The sequence below is a fragment of the Corvus kubaryi genome, unplaced genomic scaffold (genome assembly GCF_017639235.1).
Source record: "Corvus kubaryi isolate FWS band 111438036 unplaced genomic scaffold, C.kubaryi_AGA036_p1.0 split3-73, whole genome shotgun sequence".
Taxonomy (NCBI): domain Eukaryota; kingdom Metazoa; phylum Chordata; class Aves; order Passeriformes; family Corvidae; genus Corvus; species Corvus kubaryi.
The window spans coordinates 45,441,464-45,449,191 of NW_024582091.1; positions in this window are offsets into that span (position 1 = coordinate 45,441,464).

A 7,728-nucleotide genomic window follows, 5' to 3' on the forward strand; every position below is an offset into this window, starting at 1 on the left:
AAATGTGGATTCACTATGTGAATTCATTGGTTACATTACTGCTGATTTATTGCTCTTTATAAAAAGAGGACAGTCCCCAGTTAGACTTAAATTGCCTCTTGGAGCTTCTTATAGTGTCCTCTGCTACAGGGCAAGCAGGGTGAGACTGCACATCACCCTTGGGGTCAGTAAAAGTTGGGGGAATATATGAACTCACTTTGTTGTTCAAGCACTTGTTCTGTGTTGACAGAAAACTATGCCCAGTAATGCTTTTAATCCCCTCTTAGGTTGGTTAGGGCTTTCCATACTCATTCAAGCTGTAGGCAAGGTTTCAACATGAGAAACATTCCTCACTTGCATCAGCACATACAAATTGGAATTAAATTGTGAGCCTTTCCAGCAATTCTATATATTCAGGTGTCTTATCAAAGTTTATTGTTGGCCTCCTTCCACACACAGCACACCAATGAGATGGGCTGTTGGCAAAAAAAAGTAGAAAAATGACAGTTTGAGGAAGACCTCTGTGTCAGAGATATCACAATCTAAGCAATTATGACTGAAAATTAGTATTCTTATGCCATATAAACCATTCTATTGCAAATATTTGCATATAAGTACATGAATGTGCAGACATAATGCTTGTTCATTAAAGTCACCTTCATTTTAAAGTCCTAAATCCCTGTAAAGCCTCTACACAGCTTTACTCTTTTTCCGTTCCTCTAGGTGAGAAAATAAATGGGATTTTTCTAGGGTGATATATGTCACTTCTCAATCACCTGCACACCACCAGTTGTCTCCATTTCATGGGAGATAAATAAAAGACTTTGGACTTGTCTCAAGTATCATGAATCACAGGTCTGTTCGATTCAGTGCCTTACTCATCACAGCTCTCACATTTTCTGCTCTGGACTGCAAAGTGTTTCCTTCCTAAGGAGAAGCCAATGTTGCCGCTGTTACAGTGGAAAGATTTTGCAGAGACTCTACACCTTGCACTTTAGATAAATTTTCTGAGGATTTGATCTCTTTTGATATACTTCAGACTGCCTTCTTCTGTAGCAAACACCTGCTCAGTTTAAAAATTTCTCATTGCTTTTAGGATATTAGGTGATTTCAAAGCAAAGGTGTCTTGGTAAGCTTGTGTACTCAATACACATAGTTACTACCTATGCTTAAAATATTACAGCTGCCATTGGAAGCCACCTTTCAATCAGTGTTAGTCAGAATAAGGTGACAGAACAAGTCTGCAGACATTTATCATTCTAATTACTGCTCAGTAGTACATTATTCTCTACTCAGTCTTTTTGTACAAGAAAAAAAAAAGCACTGTATAGTGTGCCTTTCCTTGGGAACTCTAATACTATAATTGATTGCTTCTTATTAAAACGTGTTAACAGTTTTTCTTTTTTCATACAAGTCTTGATGCTGAATACATATTTCCATAATGAGGTTCTTTGAAATCACATAGTGTCGGACAAAAAGCACGAGTAACATTTCTGCTACCATTTTCTATCATAGTGTTGTGACAAAACCACAAGATTCCTTAGACTTTCTGGGCTAAACTTATAGTATCTATTCTGAAACTGACTTTGTCAATCAGCTTGTGGGCTGATTTAAATATAACATTGAACCATTCAGTTCTGGTGTCTGCTGAGGAGTAGCATAATTTTCCATGGAGGATAGAAGATAGGTCTCTCGCCCAAACAAAGGACTTGCACTTAAATACGGACACATTAAAAAATTATTGATAGGAGAGGAAAAAAAAGAGAGAGTTTAAAAACTGGACTTAAACATACAAATCATTGTGTCTACATGGAGACTTTGCCTGGTCTCCTTTCCCCTTCAAAACCTCAGTCTCTTCAGGATGAAGACCTTCCAGAGCAGTCTGTGCTTCTTTCTTTATTGAGTGCACTTAGGGAGGTGATGAAATGCCTGTAATAACCATAACAAAGGTTGTGCAGAGTCTGATTCTGCAGAGTGCATCCAGCAACACCCAGACAGAAAGGGTTTTGTTTCCTTAAGTCTTCTGTGCTGCAAGGGCCTTTGTATGGATGGGATTTGCAACACCTCCTTGGACTTTCATTTTAATAACTATCAACAAAATCCGTTATCAAGAAAGCTCACATTAGGTTTGATTTTTTTTCTATTTAGTACTTCATATTTTAAATATTTAAATATTTTAAATCTTTTCACAAAGATTTTTGGATCATTATGGATGGAATGTCTTTTGGCTTATTGCAGGGAAAACAGGATCTGTTTGCTGTTTGGAGAGGAATTTCTTATAATCCTTTATTAATATTCCAGGAAAGGTTTTGACTGTCAATGTATTCTCATCAGTCTAAAGGTCTCCTTTTTTTTCTCCTTTTGAATTAACATAACTAATGACAAGTAGCGGTAAAGCTTTGAAGACGAAAGCCACTTCAGTCCTTTATAGCTGGCAATACCTCTGCCTTCATATGCTTACGCAGGAAGTTAAAAAAATCTCAGAGCACAAAGGAAAGTTAGCATCTAGGAGGTGTGATTTATCTGCTTCTGGCTCCTGCACTCATCTGCTGTCAGGCTCAGAAGATGTTTGTAGCTGCAACTTTCAAGACACAAATCAGCTGCAAAGTCTTTACCAAAGACTCCCAGGTTACAGGCTGGAGAGGTGGAGGGGTTGAGCAGGGGACATGGAGCAGAGGACCTGGAGAGGTAGGTGAAACCCAGCAAGAGACTAGTGGCTTTTAAATATCCCAGCTGGTTGGGGGAAATTGTAGATAACAAAATACTTTTAGAAAATTTCACTGTTCTCTCCAAGAAGCTATTGCTATAAATTTCTCATAGTCTGAAAGAGATGAAAAAAAACTCTTCAGAGCTGGGCCCGATAGTCTCAGCAGGATATGTTTCTTAGTGCCTAGCTTGTAGTAAACATCAGCTATTGACAAAAATATATCCAATATGGAAAGAAATCCATCAATTGTCCCTTACAAAAAACAGAACCTCATCTAAGAGATTCATAGAAATAGTCTGGAGAAGGATTCTGTAAGAGAACAAAGACCTAGATGCTGACTGCGTCTTCCTTTGCCAAAGTCTCTGGTAAGCTGCGAACGCTAGGCAAATCTCCAGGAATGTCTGCAGAAATGGCTTCTGTCACAATGCTCCCAGGGGCCACTGTGGTGAGAAACCATCACACATCAGCACAGAGCAGTGCCTGGGAGGCACTGGCTGAGTGAAATTGCTCTGGCACCAGTATCCTCATAGTGCATTTACCAGTATTTCTCATGGCCCTCAAACATCCACTCCAAGAAAGGCCTTTATGCTTCTTGTCCATGTCAGCTGTTTATCTATTACAAAATGCATGTCTACACAAGAAAAATAAATTATTTTGTATTTTTTCAACCTCCTTTGTCCTTCCCTAATTTGTTTCTCTCTTACTTACATTTTAATTCTTCCTTTAGCTCTGATTATTTCCCCCAAAATTCCCATTAAGCAAGCATTCAGCATGTGGCAAGCGCTACCCTCAAAATCCCAAACACCCACACACCAGCAACCAGGTAACATTAAACCAGGGGAGGCAAGAAAAGTTATGAAAGTTTTAAACAGTGAATGCTTCCAGAGAAGTTGCAGATACTCTGATAAATCCAGACTGAATGAAAGATAAAACACAGAGTTAACAAATAAGTCAAGGAAGTAAAATCTATAAATCTGTCAAACCAGCAGAACTGAAGTTGCAACCTACATCAAGGAAATGGCTTTTAATATTTTCTCAAAGGGAAAAAAAAATTAAAGAAAATCATATTCAGAGCAAATCACTTGTCAGAAGCTACCTCCTGAACTCCTATTAAGGTAGCAATAGATTAAAATCTAAAGTGGACCAAGTACACCTTTGTATCTCAGAATGGCAGGTACTGGTGACAAGGTAGGAAAGCCTTTTCAGTCGCAGGTGGAGCCATCAATTTTTTAGAATCACTTTGAACATTTCCACTTAAAAAATTTACTTGCTGCCAAAGTGAGCTAGACATTGTCAACTCACACTTGAACTATCCTGCTCCTTTCTTATGACACAGAATCTTTTCATGGCTGAATTGAGGTTTATAACAGAGTGCAAAAAGTACTGTCTGGCTGAATTCCTGAGAGTAAGGATGCAATATTCTGTAGACTTAGCTGGATTAAGCAGCTACTGACTCATTGGTAGTTGTGAGGGACAGGACTGGATAATCCATACTGTCTGAAATCCTGAGGAGAGAATCATGTATTGGTTTGGGAATGGCATTTTTGCCATCCTCTCTAAGGCTCCTAAATATATCACCACTGAATATATCAACATTTTATTGACTTTGTAAAGAGGGTGCCTCAGCAGAGAGGAAGCAAAGATAAAGACAAGGAACTAATGCAATACATAACTATAAATGGTTACGGTTTTTTGATGAAAGTTAAAGTTGGGATCTGTTGTATTCCCATGGATTAGCTCACAGGCCCACCAGGAAGTACAGAACTGGCAGCTGCAACTTGTGTCATCATTAAATACCTATGCTTGTTGCCCTCACAAGCTGCTTTGGGAAAGTAAACCTTCTAAAAGATTAGCAGAAAGCATTCCCTGCAATTCCAGTCTCTGACAAACAGCTCACAGAAGCTTTATTATGAGTAGTATGCCATAGTTAGACAGATAAGGCAGACTTGCTGCTGTCTGGATCTGGAAGTTATCACCTAAACACTTGGGTCCCTACATGTTTCAATCCATGAAAAGGGATTAAATCCCCAAGACTGACTGGTAATCAAACATTTTGTGCTTGCTACACCACAGTTGTGAAGGAGAGTCCTATGGCTACATCTCAACACATCAAGGATGGAACTCTAACTTCTTTTTATTTTAACGCTATAGCTATGGATCACCTGTAGAATAATTCTTATACAGAGCACGGAAACATAAAGGTTTTACAATATATAAATATATTTTATATAAATATATAAATATTAAAAATATGAAAACATAAATAAATAAATAAATAAATTCTCCATAGTTCTCTGTAGGCTTCATTCCATGCATGCTTGAAATCTGAAGCAGGCCACTAGAGGAAGATGTGCTTTCATTGATAGATGGGCAAACAGCTCAGGGACATCCTGAACTTTAATATCAGCCCATATGCAGCCTCAGTTATTTTGGATGCTTTCCATTTTTTCCCAAGCTGTATGAAGAACTAATTTGATTTCTCTTTCATTGTTCTGGCACAGACACTTAGGCTTCTGAAAAATCAGTTAATTACTCAAAGCACTTTCTTTTAAATTCTACCAGTTTCAAGTCACCATGGATATGTGGGGGCAAAGGACAAGAGGCACAGAAGAACTGGCACACTGTACACTGTGAAACATACTATTAGGCAGTATCAACCCAAGGAAAGTATCATTCTGTTCCACAGAGACACTTTTAAAAAAATTAATTCTCTCTCTCTCTCCCTTTTTAACAAGCTTCATTTCCAGTGCACTACTGTGTTTCAAATTCATTCTTTTTCTTTTCTTTTCCACAACTTTAACATGGCTGTTGCTTTCTTCATAAAACTTTTTCCCATTGGATTAATTCATCCTCTTTCTTATCTGTCCGAGTTCATTGTATCAGGTGAACAAAATATTTAGTCTATTAAAAAATTGTGTGTACAGACAGAACTGATCTGTCCTGCCCCTTTTAGTGCAAAAATTCTTTGGTCCTGGGGTGACATGAAAGTTGTCACGGACTGGCAAAATTTTCCCAATATAACCCTGGAAGCTTCTAATGAGCTAACATCATTACTAAATTTCTGAATGTCCCATCTCTGCACTGCTGTCATGTAATATGGCAGTTGAAAGAAAAAGAGAAAAAGAAATTGTAGGAAAAGGGGAAAAGAGGAAAATTAAAAAAGAAAAGGAAAAAAAAGAAAAGGAAAACAAAAACAGGTTTTTGTGTCTAAGTAGAACAAGCATCTGCACAACTAGCCCTGGTTGAGACTACCATGAAAATAAGTCAAACAAGACCCTGACCACTCACTATCCCATCCCACAGAACCAAAACTTGGGTTTGGGAATCCAAACAGTGCTTTCTCTGTCCCTGTTACATGGACTTGTACAAACAGTTAATCCAGGAATATTACATAGATAAATGGGCCACTAAACTCTGGTATGGAAATTTGGAGTGCATCAGGGATGAGTGGGTGAACATGGAATGCACAAATGTGGTGGGATTTCTAGAAGGGGAAGAAAAGTTTAGAAATATCTACATATATGCACTTTGTGTTTCAGGAGAGAAGGATTGGTTTGTGTTCCTTTATCTCTTATATTTTTTAATCTTGATAAAGATTGAGAAGATTACATCCAGCCTGAAAAAGGATGAATCTCTTACTGAGTAGCTGATCAGTGCGGTGGCTGATTGACCTGTGGCACAAGAGACAGAGAGAGTTCTTGGTAAGACAGCCTCTGGTGCCAAAGACTTAGCAGTTATGATGAGGGAAAGGAACCTCTCCCAGGATGCCTTTTTCAGTTATGGTAATGTACCCCAGCTCTGCTTCCCCAGTTGGCTCCTGGTGTTAGCCACACCCCTGTACTTAAGCTCCAGCTGTCACATGCTGGGGGTCATTTGTCTCTAGAACCCTTCACAAGTTGTAGCAATAAACTTCTTTCTGTGGAACTCTAAGCAAGGACCCTTCTCAAATCCTTGCTGTCAGCTTAATATTACTGAAGCCATCCCTGCGTCTGTGTGCTCATGCACGTGAGCCACAGAGCCAGCAGGGAACCCAGTAATAGATGAGAGGTGATGAGAAGTGACAGTTCTCAATCTCGAGGATTGAGGAACCCAGCAGGGCACTGAATGCAGCAGCTCCACTAGAGGGAAATACTGGCCATAGAGAAAAAATGAAAGTGACTGCATAAGAGTTGATAGAAAAATTTTAAAGGCTTCTACAGATCATTGCATTCATGAAATTAAAAGCTTCAGAAGTAAAAAAATGTATTACTTATTGTTATAATGGTGATACACACTGAAACTCATCTTAATCTCTTAAAAAAAGCAACTCTCAGGGATCCAGGGAAGAATTAGTATAAATATCTAAATCCTTTCAAATGTGTGCCTGAGTGGCAGCTGCACCAGCAGCAGCCCCAGGACCCCAGTAAGGACGTGGCAGGCAGGGGCCAAATCAGTGCCTCACAGCATTGTCCCTCTGCTCTTTGGTGGCATAGTTCCTCTCTTGCTTGACTCCTAATGAGTTCCCATGAGCAGAGTATGTGATAAAGGACAAAGATTTCCAGCAACACTAAGCCCTCATGCTTAAGGTATGCTGGCTTGGAGGTCCCAGCAGAGCTGTCCTCAGAGGTAATGTGTCTTGAAAAAGAGCTTTGAAAACATCTCCCACTTGTGGGTGATTGGCTTTAGTTCTGTACTACAGCTGCAATTATTTTGTGTGCAAGGGTACATGCCAGGGTGTGAGGGAGCCCCCAAGTGCTGTTGTTAGGGGGAGAACAGCAGGATCGGAGCAGGAAGGGCTGAAGCCAAGAGCCAGGAGCTGGAAAGATGCACCGTGATGAGGACCTTGGCAAGAGCATGCTTGGGACCACAGACAAGGAATCACAGAGTTCATCATAAAAGGAAAAGTAGAGACTGTGGGCACTGGCAGAATTGTGAGGTCAGAGGGGCCAACTCTGCCCAGGGTAGGGGGGCACCAAGCAGGGTGTCCAGTCCTGGGTGCATCTGGCATCCTGCTGCCCTTGAGGATGCAGCCAGCAACCACAGGCAAGCCGCATTCCTTTCCT